Below are 18,779 nucleotides of genomic sequence, written 5' to 3' on the forward strand. Positions count from 1 at the left end.
CGGTGGTGGAATTAACAAGAAGTGTATCTTTAAAATGGTGTGAAATATTTGTATATGTTTGAGGAATTTTAATTATGGGATTTCTGTTGTTTTGAATTTGGCGCCCTGCAATTTCACTGGCTGTTGTCATATCGATCCCGTTAGCGGGATCTCAGCCCTAAGAAGTTATTATGAGCCGTTAAAAAACGGCAGCCCTCCCCTCTGGCACAATTTTCCTTAATCGCTTAAGGGATATTTGAGACAGGAATTCTATCCCTTTTGCTATATTTTGTTGGCCTTCATTATTTGATGTGAACTGGCACTGTGCTTGGCTCACTCCACACAGATTTCTGGTGAGAAATAAAGAAAATGAGATCTCTTTTAAGATCATCCATATATTCTACCAGTGTAATTGCTTGATTTCTAAATATATACCTGATGTACCAGTGAACAGTGTTTGTAAACTGGAAATGGAATCTATTGAACACTTATTAAGTAATTGTTTACATAGCGAGGTATTCTTTACTGATGTGCAACTATTTTACTACACTGATTCCACAATGCAAAGTCAGTATGTCATAAATCTGAATTTTTTTTAGGGGGGGGGGGGGGATCTGATAAAAGCCCATTTAAAATATACACAAGAAGGGACAGAGACAGTTCAAGAAAGTAGGCTGACGGCTACTACCGGTGCAGCAATGTGATGCATTTTTTGCAGTTTTTTTTTTAAGAATCAAAATATAAACAAAGTAATGTACACAACTGAAATCTTTGATTATGTCATAGTAATTTCCTATTGACATCTACCCTATGGTGGACCGGACAGCGAGAATTGAATGTTTTGGCAATTGAATGTAAACTATTTTGGGATTTGGAATTTCCATTTTTTTTTAGGCACTACAATCATTGTCATTATTTCATAATGCATTACAAAATATATAAGGTTGTTTTTTTTAAAGAATCGAATAGACCTCAAAAATAACAAATTTCTCAGCACTACCAAATTGCAAATGCCTGCCCTCAACCTAAAAGGGGAGAAACAAATACTTGACCCCGTATTGTAAAACAAACTACAACAATAAGACCAATCGAATACGGCACAAAATATAAAAACAGCCTTAGGAATTACCAGTAGCTGCCTTTCAAAATAGATCAACATATATTTTTTAAAGCACATCCACCAGTCTTAAAAACATAATCAAAATATAACAAAAAAATAAATAATACAAATATATAAACAACAACACTACTGGTTTAGCAGGAGGGCACAGCCCCATTGCTTATGGTCCTGAGGCGTGCATAGGTCAAAGGGTGGTGTACCCTGAGGTGGGAGCGCCGACTTTGTGTATTGCCTTCCTTTGCTGTTCTAGCCCTCAATCAAATCTTGGATATTACCTCAATTAAATCCTTGGGTTTCCCCTTTATCGTTGAAGCTAAAGCCGAAATGTCTCCAAATAGGGGGAGTGCCATTTTTTTTTCCCCGACACCAGATCGGCAATTTTCACCCGTCTCTCTTCTCTAACTAAAAAGATGGAAGAGGTCACAGGTTATCGCTGCAAAAGTTTGCAAGCTATACGAACCACCCCCTTTCCCTTCCTCCTGTCAAGAGAAGTGTCATTTGATCACCTCACTTTGTTCACATTGCTAAATAACATCACAACAAACAGCGCACATAAAAAAAACTGTTTAGAATATAAGAGAGTACAAACAGTTCTAACAGTATTGAAAAACCAGATCGATGGCACCGTCAAATATCCCGGTATACAGCCCAAGCCTAGTGGACATCGATGCACATACGTCACACCACGTACAGCAGCTATATTTTTATGTACATTTTTCAGGGAACTTGCTAATGTGTGTAGAAGTGGGAGTCTGTGTATGTTGGTGTTGGAGGGTAATCTAACTGTCTGTCCCCAGCTGATCCAGCTGCTACGTTGGGTCATATTGGCGTGGTGGAGATCCTGCTGGATAAAGGAGGGAACATCGAATCCCAGTCCGAGAGAACCAAAAGCACACCTCTCCCTGGCCTGCTCTGTAGTAAGACAAGAGGGGCTGCTTTTCATTAAAACACATTCTTCTCTCAACCCCACATCAGTGACTTGTTGCCTTTTTGGTAAAACACCGGGATATGTCCATAGTGGAAATTCCCCAACGGTGTTGTGTGGATTGACTAACCTCTGGTCCATTCCTTCCAACTGGTAAAGCAGTCACTGCTGTGCGGGGCCAACAAGGAGCACCATAACATTTCAGACTACACGCCTCTCAATCTGGCCACCTCGGGGGGCTGCGTCAACATCCTCCTACATGCTGGCACTGAAAATCAACCCTTGCAACGCACACCCATCCCAGTCAATGACAAGAATCTGTCCCACTCTTAACTGCATGTATAAATCACTCCTGTCAACATTCGCCTGAGAAACGGTGCTCACAATCGCTGTAGACAAGGGCCATTACAAGTTCTGTGATCTCGGGCCTGGTTCCACAAGAGGGCAAAAGGGGGCTTAGCCCCTCAGTTGAAACTGTTGCAGCCTCAGTTTTATGCGCTTGTATAAAAAAAATAGCAACAACAAAAAGCTGAAATGATTGAGTGACAAGTTTGCGCAAAATGTAACGCCACTGCGCCGTCTCAGCACCATGGACAGAGGGTGCCCCATGTGTGTAGGGGGGCTATGGTAAGCCACTATGGTGGTTGGGTACGACTCCTTTGTGTTTAATAAACAGGGGAAAAAACACCACCTGTGGTAGGTTAACTGAATAACGTGACACGCTAGGTCAAGTTTACCATTGAAGCTGCTTCACTCAGGTCTGCCTCACGCGCCACCACTAGAGTTTAGTTATGCTTTTTACAGCTCGCTAAGAAGCTTAGTGTTAGCCTTAGACTATTTAGCTAGCTTGAACCAGCTAATTTTCTACTGCCACGATGGATATCAAAAAAATTGGCTTCACCAAAGTACCCAAACAAAACCAAAAAAAGAGACGGAGAGCGACGAGCACCAGCAAACCAGGAGGTCACTTCCAAACCCAGCAGCGATGATTCTGCCTACCCACCCTTCCACAAGCGCTACCAGGATAATGGCTCCAAAGCCCCCCTTCACCTCCGAATGTTCCCGACGATCTTGGACAGAGAAGCTAGTACAGGTTAGCCTAGAATCCTACCCTAGACACAGGTTCTGTCCGTATTAAAATACTTATTACTTAACGTGAAAAATAAATGTAAGAAGCTCTCATCACTTAAAACATAGGCTACATGTCATATTAAACTGCATAAAAACACTAAACAGGTCAGTAGCCAGACAGGGAGCCTAAGAAGGAACAAAAATGTAATATTTAGACTATATTATTTCAAGGCTATAGCCTACAACAAAATCCATTATGAAGCATTTGCGAGTGCAACACAATAGGCTGGTAGGGACATAAAGCGCACATTTAAGCATTTCATTGTATTAAATCATTATAGTCTAAACTGTGCATATAGGCTATAACTTACAATTAAATGAAAAATACCTTTAGACTCAGTCTACAGTGCCTTTTGAATAAATTTTTAGAAACACAAGTTTGGTCAGACTCCGTGGCTTCACGCTCATGTGTTGGTGACTGGAGAGCAGGCCAGCAGTGGAGAATATCCTCGCCGCATTTGCAGAGCCACTGGGGATGCTAAACACCCTTTAAGCCACTCTTGCACGGGTTGAGCAGAGATGCAGTTTTTTAAATTTGTATATTTGTTTTTGTTATAAACTCAGCAAAACAATAATTGTCCCTTATTCAGGACCCTGTCTTTCAAAGAATTTGTAAACATCCAAATAACTTCCCAGATCTTTATTGTAAAAGGGTTTAAACACTGTTTCCCATGCTTGTTCAAAGAACGCTAACAATTAATGAACATCCACATGAGGAATGGTTGTTAAGACACGAACAGCTTACAGGCGGTAGGCAATTAAGGTCACAGTTATGAAAATTTAGGACACTAAGAGGCCTTTCTACCGACTCTGAAAAACACCAAAAGAAAGATGCCCAGGGTCCCTGCTCATCTGCGTGAACGTGCATTAGGCATGCTGCAAGGAGGCATGAGAACTGCAGATGTGGCCAGGGCAATAAATTGCAATGTCCGTACTGTGAGACACCCAAGACAGCGCTACAGGGAGACAGGACGGACAGCTGATCGTCCTCGCAGTGGCAGACACGTGTAACAACACCTGCACAGGTTCGGTACATCCGAACATCACACCTGCGGGACAGGTACAGGATGGCAACAACAACTGCCCGAGTTACACCAGGAACACACATTCCCTCCATCAGTGCTCAGACAGTCCATCTTCTCTCAGCCTATTGCAGCCAAAGGCTTGTAGGCCTGTTGTAAGGCAGGTCCTCAACAGACATCACCGACTTATGGGCACAAACCCACCATCACTGGACCAGACAGGAGTGGCAAAAAGTGCTCTTCACTGACGAGTCACGGTTGTGTCTCACCAGGGATGATGGTCGTATTTGTGTTTATCGTCGAAGGAATAAGCTTGACACCGAGTCCTGTACTCTGGAGCGAGATCGATTTGGAGGTGGAGGATCCGTCCCCATGAAGAGAATGATATTTATAACTAAGCATTTCTGTATAGAGGGGTTGGTTATTTAGCAACAAAACCAAATGCGCAACTATGGGGCAAAACAAACAGGGTTGGCTATGATCGTTGACAACATAAAACCATATTCCTTCTCCAGTGTTTATTGAGAGCATAAATACATTTGCACAATGAGTACTTGTCTCTCAAATACATTGTTACATTTGTTGGTTAGCTAGCTAGCGAATTTTAGCATTGACATGAATCAGTCAAAACAAGACATGGTATCAAGAACAAGATGGAACTAGCTGAAATGAGTCACTTACAATTACCCACGTGGCAGTTTATTGTCATTGTTGGTAGCTATTGGCCATCCAGAAATCACAACTACTCATGGACTTCTGCCCCATTGAAGTGTGTGCAGATGTGGGACCCATGATGTAATTCCGTTACCGTAAATCCTTTACCCGAATGTACAGTTGAAGTAGATAGATAGTTGAAGTCGGAAGTTTACTTACACCTTAGCCAAATAATTTTTTTTTAACTCAGTTTAACAATTCCTGACATTTAATCTTAGTAAAAATTCCATCTTAAGTCAGTATCACCATTTCATTTTAAGAATGTGAAATGTCAGAATAATAGTAAAAAAATGTTATGCCCAGTGGGTCAGAAGTTCACATACACTATATTAGTATTTGGTAGCGTTGCCTTTAAATTGTTTAACTTTGGTCAAATGTTTCCGGTAGCCTTCCACAAGCTTCCCACAATAAGTTGGGAGAATTTTGGCCCCTTCCTCCTGACAGAGCTGGTGTAACTAAGTCAGCTTTTTAGGCCTACTTACTCGCCCACGCTTTTTCAGTTCGGTCCACAAATTTTCGATATGATTGAGGTTAGGGCTTTGTTTATGGCCACGCCAATACCTTGACATTGTTGCCCTTAAGAAATTTTGCCACAACTTTGGAAGTATGCTTGGGGTCATTGTCCATTTGAAAGACCAAGCGTGAACTTTGACTGATGTCTTGAGATGTTGCTTCAATCTATCCACAATGTTCCTCCCTCATGATGCCATCTATTTTGTGAAGTGTGCCAGCACCCCCACAACATGATGCTGCCGCCACCGTGCTTCACGGTTGGGATGGTGTTCCTCAACTTGCAAGCCTCCGCCTTTTTCCTCCAAACATAACGATGGTCATTATGGCCAAACAGTTGTATTTTGGTTTCATCAGACCAGAGGACATTTCCCAAAAAAGTACATTCTTTGTCCCCATGTGCAGTTGCAAACCATAGTCTGCTTTTTTTTAATGGCGGTTTTGGAGCACTGGCTTCTTCTATGCTGAGCTGCCTTTCAGGTTGTCGATATAGGATTTGTTTTATTGTGGATATAGAATCTTTTGTACCGGTTTCCTCCAGCATCTTCACAAGGTCTTTTGCTGTGATTCTGGAATTGATTTGCACCAAAGGACATTCATCTCTAGGAAACAGAACGAGTCTCCTTCCTGAGTGGTATTATGGCTGCGTGGTCCCATGGTGTTTATACTTGCATACTATTGTTTGTACAGATGAATGTGGTACCTTAAAGCGTTTACAAATTGCTCCCAAGTATGAACCAGACCTGGAGGTCCACAAATCTTTTTCTGAGGTCTTGGCTGATGTCTTTTGATTTTCCCATGATGTCAAGCAAAGAGGCACTGAGTTTGAAGGCAGGCCTTGAAATACATTCACAGGTGCACCTCCAATTGACTCAAATGATGTCAATTAGCCTTTCAGAAGCTTCTAAAGCCATGACATCATTTTCTGGAATTTTCCAAGTGGTTTAAAGGCACAGTCAATTTAGTGTATGTCAACTTCTGACCCACTGGAATTGTGATACAGTGAATAATAAGTTAAATAATCTGTCTGTAAACAATTACTTGTGTCATGCACAAAGTAGATGTTCTAACCGACTTGCCAAAACTATAGTTTGTTAACAAGAAACCTGTGGAGTGGTTGAAAAACAAGTTAATAACTCCAACCTAAGTGTATGTAAACTTCCGACTTAAACTGTAAATACACTTCACCTACTGTAGTTCAATAACCAACTTTTGTATGTTTTTTTCAAACTCAAGGTGTCATCATCGCTGACACCCTATTCTTTCTACAGACATCTTTGAAAACAATTCTAATTCAGTTACCAAACTTAGCATCTGCACAGCTCTACCAGCAAATGTTTGACATTTGTGTAAATTGTTCAAAGTAGTCCTTGTGCATAGAGTTATGGTTTGTTTCATTTTGAAATCAATGGTTGTTCTGTTGAAGCAGAAAACTACACTGAAAAAAAATATTTAAAAATGCAACATGTATAGTGCTATTAGTGATGTTTAATTTTTATATATTTATCCCAAATGTAATATGCACAAAAAGCTTCTCAAATTTTGTGCACAAATTTGTTTACAGATGTGGAGGTCCGGGGCTGGTTACACATGGTTTATGGTTGCGAGGCCGGTTCGACGTACTGCCAAATTCTCTAAAACGGAGGCAGCTTATGGAAGAAAAATGTATATAAAATGCTCTGGCAACAGCTCTGGTGGACATTCCTGAAGGCAGCATTCCAATTGCGCGCTCCCTCAAAACTTGAGACATCTGTGGCATTGTGTTGTGTGACAAAACTGAACATTTTAGAGTGGCTTTTTATTGTCCCCAACATAAGGTGCACCTGTGTAATGATGATGCTGTTTAATCAACTTCTACACATACAACACCTGGCAAGTGTTTTATCTTGGCAAAGGAGAGATGCTCACTAACAGGGATGTAAACAACCTTTTTAGAGAAATACATTTTTTGTGCATATGGAACATTTCTGGGATCTTTTATTTCAGCTCATGAAACACGGGACCAACACTTTACTTTACATGTGTTTATATTTTTGTTCAGGGTATATTATGGCAGGCATTGTGATATGAAAGCCTGACAGTTTTCATTGCCTTTCTACAGAGATACTTCCTGTTCAACTTCTGTCCTTTACCAGATGTTAAAACTAGCTGTGTGTGTGTGTGGTAAAGGATTATGTGAACAATAAGTTAAAATGTTTGTCCTTCTCCATTGATGACTGCTCTCCATACTCGTCATTCAAACCACCTAGTGAGTAAAGACAGTACGGTTAACACATTCTCTCAAATGTAGTGTTCTCCTCTATCCATGCTGAAAGATGTGTGAGACAAGAAAACGTGCCCCGAGACAAGAGTGACAGATCAACTCAGGAATGACACGTCTCGCCCTGGTTACGGTAACTCACAACCCACCTGCCGAGACACTTGTTTTTCTATAATTTCTCTCTGCCGTCTCTCTAGATCTCCCTGCAGTGCTGAATTGAGAGTTTCAAAATTAACTTCCTGTTGTTGATGGGCTGTCATGGTCCCTGAGGCTAACAAGGGACTCTCTGCCAGCCATCATTCAACTTCCCATGATGCAAATATGGCCTCTCTTTACCCTGTGGGCAGAGGACACCACCAGGTCCGCCCTAGCCAGTATCATACACCAACTGTAGACAGATAAGGCTTGACTAGCCCAGGAGGACATCCTCAAAACATCCTCATTCAAAAAACCATACCAGGGTGTTCAACACAGTCACTATGTAGTGAGGTACCAGATCTGGGTTAAAAATAGTATTTGTTTTCTTTTAAGTACTTTTGAGTGTTTGTTTGGTTTAGTCCGCTGGAGTGCCAGTCCATGTAGGCGGAGTTTGCCCTTTTAATACTACTCCGTTGGTTACATTTACGCCCAGGCAAGCTCAATTAAGTCCCACAGAACTATTTGGAAGATGACAAATGCTGTTTGAACAAGGTGTGGAGATCCATTGACATTCTCTCATCACCATGTCCAGTATCAAATTCACCCATACTTCCCTTTTCTGTAGTCACTATGAGCAATGTCTTGTTTAAAAGCCAACCCAAGTAATAAGTATCATACCAACAAAGCAGCCAATTAATTATATGTAGAGTGTAACAGACTAAGTTCCTGTTTAAGTGTTCCCTCCAAAACAGCTCCAACCAGAGGGGAATCCCCCCCCGCCCCCACCCCCCACTTCCTGTTTTAGTGCCATGTCTGTGTGCACTACTGTGACATTGGGCATAAGCATAACATAGGCTCTGAAAACACTACAGTTGTATCTACACGGAACAAAAATATAAATGCAACAATTTACTGAGTTTCAGTTCATATAAAAGGAAATCAGTCAATTGAAATAAATAAATTAGGCCCTAATCTATGGGTTTTCACATGACTGGGAATACAGATATGCATCTGTTGGTCACAAATACCAACAACAAAAAAGTATGGGTGTGGATCAGAAAACCTGTCAGTATCTGGTGTGCAGCACGACACACCTATGCATAGAGGTGATCAAGCTGTTGATTGTAGCCTGTTGTCCCACTCCTAATCGATGTCTGTTGTTGGATATTGGCAGGAACTAGAACACGCTGTCATACACATGGATCCAGAGCATCTCAAACATACTCAAAGAAAAGCATTGCAAGTTTGAATTTTATAAAGTTAGTGTGGGAGAGGTGGGAAAAAAATTTAATGATCAATAATTACTAAGCTCCTGGCATTCACAACATAGATGGAAAGCTACTGAGGATGGTAGCTGACTATAGCCACTGCTATCCGTCATATATTTAATCTAAGCCTAGAGGAAAGTATTTGTCCTCAGGCCTGGAAATATATACAGTGCCTTGCGAAAGTATTCGGCCCCCTTGAACTTTGCGACCTTTTGCCACATTTCAGGCTTCAAACATAAAGATATAAAACTGTATTTTTTTTTGTGAAGAATCAACAACAAGTGGGACACAATCATGAAGTGGAACAACATTTATTGGATATTTCAAACTTTAACAAATCAAAAACTGAAAAATTGGGCGTGCAAAATTATTCAGCCCCTTTACTTTCAGTGCAGCAAACTCTTCAGAAGTTCAGTGAGGATCTCTGAATGATCCAATGTTGACCTAAATGACTAATGATGATAAATACAATCCACCGGTGTGTAATCAAGTCTCCGTATAAATGCACCTGCACTGTGATAGTCTCAGAGGTCTGTTAAAAGCGCAGACAGAATCATGAAGAACAAGGAACACACCAGGCAGGTCCGAGATACTGTTGTGAAGAAGTTTAATGCCGGATTTGGATACAAAAAGATTTCCCAAGCTTTAAACATCCCAAGGAGCACTCTGCAAGCGATAATATTGAAGTGGAAGGAGTATCAGACCACTGCAAATCTACCAAGACCTGGCCGTCCTTCTAAACTTTCAGCTCATACAAGGAGAAGACTGATCAGAGATGCAGCCAAGAGGCCCATGATCACTCTGGATGAACTGCAGAGATCTACAGCTGAGGTGGGAGACTCTGTCCATAGGACAACAATCAGTCGTATATTGCACAAATCTGGCCTTTATGGAAGAGTGGCAAGAAGAAAGCCATTTCTTAAAGATATCCATAAAAAGTGTTGTTTAACGTTTGCCACAAGCCACCTGGGAGACACACCAAACATGTGGAAGAAGGTGCTCTGGTCAGATGAAACCAAAATTTAACTTTTTGGCAACAATGCAAAACGTTACGTTTGGCGTAAAAGCAACACAGCTCATCACCCTGACAACACCATACCCACTGTCAAACATGGTGGTGGCAGCATCATGGTTTGGGCCTGCTTTTCTTCAGCAGGGACAGGGAAGATGGTTAAAATTGATGGGAAGATGGATGGAGCCAAATACAGGACCATTCTGGAAGAAAACCTGATGGAGTCTGCAAAAGACCTGAGACTGGGACGGAGATTTGTCTTCCAACAAGACAATGATCCAAAACATAAAGCCAAATCTACAATGGAATGGTTCAAAAATAAACATATCCAGGTGTTAGAATGGCCAAGTCAAAGTGCAGACCTGAATCCAATCGAGAATCTGTGGAAAGAACTGAAAACTGCTGTTCAAATGCTCTCCATCCAACCTCACTGAGCTCGAGCTGTTTTGCAAGGAGGAATGGGAAAAAATGTCAGTCTCTCGATGTGCAAAACTGATAGAGACATACCCCAAGCGACTTACAGCTGTAATCGCAGCAAAAGGTGGCGCTACAAAGTATTAACTTAAGGGGGCTGAATAATTTCGCACGCCCAATTTTTCCGTTTTTGATTTGTTAAAAAAGTTTGAAATGTCCAATAAATGTCGTTCCACTTCATGATTGTGTCCCACTTGTTGTTGATTCTTCACAAAAAAATACAGTTTTATATCTTTATGTTTGAAGCCTGAAATGTGGCAAAAGGTCGCAAAGTTCAAGGGGGCCGAATACTTTCGCAAGGCACTGTATAAAAACAAGGAAATCACGTTTTTGAATGAACTGGGCGTTTAATCTCATAATTAACATTTGTTCATATTAAGACATATTGTTAGGAACAATATACTGTAGAAATACATCAAATATCCAGAGTGGGCTCCCTGCTAATTCTGAAAGTATGATACATTTTATGTACATGTCATTGTTTGGTTTACCAGGCACCTGCATGTTTTGGAACAAAGCCTGCTGAGTGTCCCAAGTAGCTGACACCATGATACTGAATAGATGGGAGGTCATCAAAAAAAAATCCCTGGGGTTGACATGTGGGATCGCAAGCGAAAGATGATCAAAGTCCCCTGCCCTGCTGTGGTGAAAGAATACAACAAGAATATGGGTGGGGTGGATCTACTTGACTAACTGATTGCACTGTACCGGAACAAAATCAGATCAAAGAAGTGGTACCACCAGCTGGTGTTCCACTTCCTGGATATGATCGTCGTGACCACCTGGCTGCTCTACCAAAGAGATTGTTAAGGCACTGGCATGAGAAAGAAGTAACAAACTAATCGGTATACCTTCAGGTCATACGTCGCTGAAGGCCTATGCAAAAGTGGAAAGTCTGGAGTGCAAGAAAGGTCATCCCAGTTCCACAACTAAGGGCGAGTATGAGAAGAGAAGAGGACCCGCTGCTCCAATTCGCCTGGATGCCACAGCCCACTGGATGATTATGGCTGAAAAGAAGGGGAGATGCAAGGTACCAGGGTGCACAGGTACACCAAAAGCCAAGTGCCAGAAATGTGATGTCCACCAGAAACTGCTTCCGGAGGTTCCACACAGAATTGGAAATCAGAGTGTGCTTTGTCAAAAAAGATAAACACTGATTCAAACAATAACCCACAAACACACATTCAGACACAGTGAAACACAGTCATTTGGATGTTGGTTTATGTTTCTATGAAACGTGAGAAACATTTATACAAGAGGTGGTGTTAGTTGTAATTAGTAGTAGTTTGGTTATTTGATGTTTTAACGTTAAAGCGTCTAATTGTGATTGGTTGGAACTATTTGTGGTTGATGTTTGTCAAAAAAATAAATAAATAAAATAAAAACTTGTTCTAATGCATATATTCCTTGTTCATATGTACTACAGAAAACCTTGGTGTTTAAGTACCCTCGTAGCACATTGTTGCCCTGAGACAACAAACCAATATCGGGTTGGGCAACACATTTTATGATGGATATATCATCAGGGACCCCCAAGCTCACAAAAATAGAAAAATACATATAAAACAAATAAAACATTTAAAATTGAAAATTACATTGAAAATTAAAATATATATTTACAGTCGTGGCCAAAAGTTTTGAGAATGACACAAATATTAATTTTCACGAAGTCTGCTACCTCAGTTTGTATGATGGCAATTTGCAAATACTCCAAAATGTTATGAAGAGTGATCAGATTGATTGCAATGTCACTCTTTGCCATGCAAATGAACAGAATCCCCCCCCAAAACATTTCCACTGCATTTCAGCCCTGCCACAACAGGACCAGCTGACATCATGTCAGTGATTCTCTCGTTAACACAGGTGTGAGTGTTGACAAGGACAAGGCTGGAGGACAAGGACAAGGCTGGCCTGAATGCCAAAATTCTCAGGTGCTCAAAGTTTACCCCTTTTGCCTACCCCACCATGAGACAGTCATGTCTTCATTACTGGAAAAGACAAATGGTTGAGATTTGATATAATTTAAAAAGCTTACAAACAGGTTTGCCAAAAAAAATATTAAAGTTTAAAAAAATAAAACACTTACATTGAACATCAATTATCAAAAAAAACAAACTGCAATTTTTTTTCTTCATATTAGCATATGTTGTAGCTTTGACCCCATTTTAAATAATCAAAGGGTTTTGTGCTGTGTCCGCCACTAGTTGAGACACAACATGCTCTTGAATACAGGGTGGGTGTCATGTTTTGGCTAATGAATGTACTAAAATGGAAATACAATTTAAATTCAACTTTCAAAATGGTACCACAAAGGTGGTTGGGGCCACATGGAGAATGTTGACTTGAATGGGAATATCTGTTGTTTAAAATTATACTGGAAACCTATTGAAATAAAGATGGATTGAATAGACTTGACCATTTAAGATGACAATCGATGGTGGGTGGACCAGCGGTCATCTTTGTGGTAGTAAAATAAAAATATTTATATATATATTTTTTTTTACATTTCAATTGTGTACCAGCTCAATTGTAGTTTTCTGAAGGGATAGGTCCATTCTATTTCCATTATTGAAATGACACCGACCCTGTATTCAAGAGCATAGTGTGTCTCAACTGATGGCGGGCACAACACCAACATGTCAGAACTGAAATATGGTTTAACCTTTTTTTTTGTCAATTATCTATATATTGTTTGATATTCACATATGTTATGTGAATATCAACCAAAAAAGGTTTATTGATTTTTACATTTTATTTCAAATAAAATTGTTTGAAAATACTGTTTGCAAGCTTTTAAGTATCAAACTCAAAACCATTTATGTTTTCCATTGATGAACACATGGATGTCTAATGACATTGCGGGGTATGCCAAATTAGTTAAACACCTAAGCACCTTGATCTCCTGAATGTTTTTGGTATTCGGGTCCAAAAAGGAACTTCTCCAAAAATTCACATTCTTCCATGGGCAAACACATATGGAAAGCCATTGTTTAAATCAAACGGAATGCTGTCAAAAACAGATTGAATTCATATGCATTTTACCTATAAAGGTGTATAAGGACAGCAAGATGTCTGTATCATGTACGGTTCACAGATCATAGAGTCTAACTGGGGTATGTATAGGTCTAAAAAGGGCCTAAAATGGCCAATTTCATCATGACTTCTCAAAAATGGTTTGTGATACAAATGTAAAAAGCATGTTAAACATCCCTCCTCCCAATGAAGTTCCTTTGTGAGAATTGCCAGAACAACCTGATAACAACAATGTTTTCAGCTCCCGCTGGCATGAAATTGTCCAGAAATGCCTGAATGTTTTTGTGGGCACGTAGACATAAACTGAGGTAATCCAGTGATAAAACACAAATCATCAACTGTGTACAAACACATTTTCTATTGCAGGTGCATGGTCAATTCTTTCAAAACAAGAAAAGTGTATACTTCACACCTGTTGCAACTACTGGCTCTACACAGTGCACTAGTACAAGCAGACAATTGTGACTACTTCACAGGGTCACCCACTGTATTTTAATATGTTCTCCCACCTACCTCATTGACTGTCTCTCCTGGCTGCTTCAATTCAAGACTGCTTGATCTCTAGCCGTTACGCTTTTACCCTTCTCCCTCCCTCTTTCACCCCTCCCTCTTTCACCCCTCCCTCTTTCACCATCTTTGCCCTTTAAGGTGAAAGGAGCACTGACAAGATGACATTGTACAGGTCCTCTATTTCTCCTCTCAGGAACATGTGTGTGAGTGAGTGAGACATGAGGTAGAGAAAGGAGATCGAGGAAGGGAGAAAACGAGAAGGGGGTGAAGTAGAGAGGAGAGGAAGCAGTGAACCGTACCCTAGTGATGCGACTACATGAGTCTGGGAAGCTGCTACCTGTAATTACTTTCTTTGTTGGTTTATTTTGCGCTCCTGGGATTTATTTTGCTTCTTTTTTTCTCACCTCCTACTGATCAGCCTCCGTACATCTCTCCCCACCCCACCCTTCTCTTTTTCCATCTCGCTCACCCTCCTCTAACCATATCTCAGTCCTTGGGCATAAATCAGCCATTTACAAAGAATCTAATTAAGCTCAGCGTGCCTAATAAGGCGCTGGGGCATGGCGGTGTTTGCCGCAGGTCGGCGAGGTCGCTCCCTGGTCATGGAGCCTTCTGGAGATGAATGAAAATGTCAAGCATGTACACATAAGAGAGGACTAGGGTAATATGTCTGAGGAGAAAGGATGGAGGAAAGCATGGAGGCTGTCTGTGTGGAGAGAGATCAGATTTTTACCTGTGCATCACACCCACCTCAGCTGACTTCCTTTGTTCATGCTGCGGAGGTGTAGAACACCAAAACAGGCTCATTCACTCCAAATGTAACAGAGGTGCGTCGGTGAATCACACTCGTGCAGTGGGTAACTCCCGAGCTAATGCTCCTGCTTTAGCTCAGAGAGCTAACAATCATGTAGCAGACCCTGGTTCGAATCCAGACAGTGACACAGACACTCATCCCAGCAGGCCTTTGAACCAGCACAGTGCAATAGTTATGTCATTGACTTTCTGGTTGCCCTATGGATTAAGCAACTCGCTAAAATATGTTGGGCTTTGACTAATTGATCAGCTTGGCCTACTGAAGGGACCGTGTATTTTACGTGTTGCACAGTATGTGTAGCTAAAGGTGCGTCGAACAGGATATGCCTAGATACAATATTATTTGCAGGATGGTGCATTTCTCTCAATCAGTAACTGATACGCAACAAGAGCACGGTAAGCAGCACGTTACCCAATATTCAAATAATTGCTGAAGTTAATCAACAACATTCAGCTCAGCTCTTCATGCAACGAACAGAACCACACCAAAACAAGCAGATAAAAGGTTTGACCTCTGAACACCTGTAGGCCTACACATACATACAGTACCAGTCAAACGTTTGGACACGCCTACTCATTCAAGGGTTTTTCTTTATTTTAACCATTTTCTACATTGTAGAATAATAGTGAATATGTCAACACTATAAAATAACACATATGGAATCATGTAGCAATTTTTTTTAAAGTGTTCAACAAATCAAAATACCACCCTTTGCCTTGACAGCTTTGCACACTCTTGACATTCTCTCAACCAGCTTCACCTGGAATGCTTTTTCAACAATCGTGAAGGAGTTCCAACATATGTTGAGCACTTGTTGGCTGATTTTCCTCCACTCTGCAGTCCAACTCATCCCAAACCATCTCAATTGGGTTAAGGTCAGGTGATTGTGGAGGCCAGGTCATCTGATGCAGCACCATAACTCTCGTTCTTGGTTAAATAGCCCCTACACAGCCCAGAGGTGTGTTTTTAGTCATTGTCCTGTTGAAAAACAAATGATAGTCCCACGAAGTGCAAACCAGAGCGGTTGGCGTATCGCTGCAGAATGCTGTGGTAGCCATGCTGGTTAAGTGTGCCCTTTATTCTAAATAAATCACTGACAGTGTCACCAGCAAAGCATCCCCCACATCATCACACCACCTCCTCCATGCTTCACGGTGGGAACTACACATGCAGAGATAATCTGTTCATCTACTCTGCGTCTCACAAAGACATGGCGGATGGAACCAAAAATCTCTAATTTGGACTCAGACCAAACGACAGATTTCCACCGGTCTAATGTCCATTGCTCGTGTTTCTTGGCACAAGCAAGCAAGCATCTTCTTATTATTTGTGTCCTTTAGTAGTGGTTTCTTTGAGGCAATTCGACCATGAAGGCCTGATTCATGCAGTCTCCTCTGAACAGTGTGTCTGTTACTTCAACTCTGTGAAGCATTTATTTAGGATTCAATCGGAGATGGTAACTCTAATGAACTTATCCTCTGCAGCAGATGTAACTCTGGGTCTTCCTTTCCTGTGGCTGTCCTCATGAGAGCCAGTTTCGTCATAGTGCTTGATGGTGTTGGCGACTGCACTTGAAGAAACGTTAAAAGTTCTTGAACTTTTCAAGATTGACTGACCTTCATGTCTTAAAGTAATGATGGACTGTTGTTTCTCTTTGCTTATTTGAGCTGTTCTTACCATAATATGGACTTGGTATAGTACCAAATAGGGCTATCTTCTGGATACCACCCCTATCTTGTCACAACGACTGATTGGCTCAAACACATTAAGAAGGAAAGAAATTCCACAAATTCACTTTTAACAAGGCACACCTGTTAATTGAAATGCATTCCAGGTGACTACCTCTAGAAGCTGGTTAAGAAAATGCAAAGCTGTCATCAAGGCAAAGGGGGCTACCTTGAAGAATCTGAAATAGATTTTTAATATGTATATGTTTAATACTGGTTACTACATGATTCCATGCGTTTCATTTCATAGTTTTGATGTCCTCAATATTATTCTACAATGTAGAAAACAGTAAAAAATAAAAACCCTTGAATGAGTAGGTGTGTCCAAACTTTTGACTAGTACTGTATATCCCCTCCATTCCCCCATCATCCCACCATGTTTCTCAACTGAGCCATGTCAAAAGCTTTAGTGAAAACCTCCAGACAGACTTACAAGTCAAAGCCCTAAATCTGACAGGCAACATTCTAGCAGGGAGGGATAGAAACTGTGGTTAAATCAGCGAGTCTCCACTGCAGACCAACTCAACGGTCAGAACACCCCGGCCTGGTCCTAATCCCCGCTGCTCTGTGGGCGGTTGGAAGAAAGCGTCTGACAGAGCCGGATGGAGTCGGCGCCACCCGCAACCCCTGCCGGCGCTCCAGACACCAGTTAATGATGCCAGCGGATCGATACCCAAACAAAGTGAGCAAGGGTTTGACCTCTCACTTGTTTTATCGCCCCATGCCGCCTGCGGAGCCACACAAAGCATAGTGCACAGACTGGAAAGTAACCCAACACTGAGAGCTGATTCATATCCAGCAAAGGTTTTTCCAAGAGTCACTTCAAAATTGGACGTTCGTCCATGTCCCGAGGTCGTCGGGAGATTCCTTCAAAACCCGTCACTAGGGGCAATGGTCAGCGCTATTACCATCAAGTAGGCTTGGGTTTTGCTAGGGCAAAGTTTCCCAAACTCTGTCCTCGGGACCCCAAGGGGTGCACATTTGACACTACACAGTTGATTAAAATAATCAAATGATCAAGCTTTGATCAGCTGAATCAGCTGTGTCAAACTCATTCCCCAGGCGGCCATGTGTCTATGGATTATCGCTCCTACCTTGATTGATAAATTAAGGCCACTTTAGTAAAGAACTTCCCTCACCTGGTTGTCTAGGTCTTAAATGAACGGAAAAACTAAAAACCTGCAGACACTAGGCCTTCCATGGAATGAGTTTGACGCCCGTGTGAGGGGGGGAAAAACTAAAGTTGCACTCCTTGGAGTCACGAGGACCGAGTTGGGGAACTCTGTACTAGGGTGTTGTGGATAGGGATTGTGGATGGGCGTAAGCCGCAAGCTCTGGCTCACAGGGTCGCGTGTTCAATTGCAATGCTAGACACAATTATTATTTTTATTTTTTTAATCTAGTCCAAACCTTACCCCTTATTTTAACAATTCGGAATTAACGCCCAAATTTAACCATGGGATGCGCCGGCGACAACAGCAGGTGGCTCAACTGATCACTGTGACAACAACGAAATTTGACGTTTAGGGAAAAGTCTGGATCTGAAGTCAAACCATGAGATCTTGTTGTTTATGTCAACGTGTTTAGGGACTTATTTGCCATCATCAGTTGCGGGGAGCAGATCTCTAAAGTCCCTATGAATAACATTAGACCTAATGGTTAAGGCAAGTGGGCTGTATACCTAATACTGTACTTGAATATGACATATGAGTGATATTAGTGTAGGCAATATTACCAGGTCATAACAATTATTCTTTTTTTAAACAATGAAATTCAAACACACGAATAACCATACAGGGTGTTTCTTTGTGTTGAACAATGATCTCATGATGTCAATAGCCGGTAATGCATCTCACTAATTGGCATGTGATACAAAGAGGGTAGCGAGCAGACAAAATATTCAACAGCAGTGGCAACTTCATCACCAGTAGTATAAAGATAACACGGTCTGTCTCATACACAAATATAGCCCATCTGTTTCACTCAATAGGCATGTGAGAATATTCGCACCCTGGCATTACTGTGGCAAACACAGAGGCGTGGTTTGCTAGAGCGTGAAGAAACATGCCACTGCTCACTCATTTTCTCACTTTACATGTGGCAATGGCAACAAACTCTCACAGTCTCACTGCAGAATTAGAC

General features: G+C 41.4%; 1 protein-coding gene across 4 annotated transcripts in view; it reads right to left on the minus strand.

Moving 5' to 3' along the window:
- Window positions 1-18,779, minus strand: part of LOC135510697 (RAS guanyl-releasing protein 2-like) — an 88,315-nt gene that overhangs the window by 68,300 nt on the left and 1,236 nt on the right. The gene's annotated exons all lie outside the window — the stretch shown is intronic.

Source organism: Oncorhynchus masou, chromosome 23 (assembly GCF_036934945.1).
Source record: "Oncorhynchus masou masou isolate Uvic2021 chromosome 23, UVic_Omas_1.1, whole genome shotgun sequence".
NCBI classification, from domain to species: domain Eukaryota; kingdom Metazoa; phylum Chordata; class Actinopteri; order Salmoniformes; family Salmonidae; genus Oncorhynchus; species Oncorhynchus masou.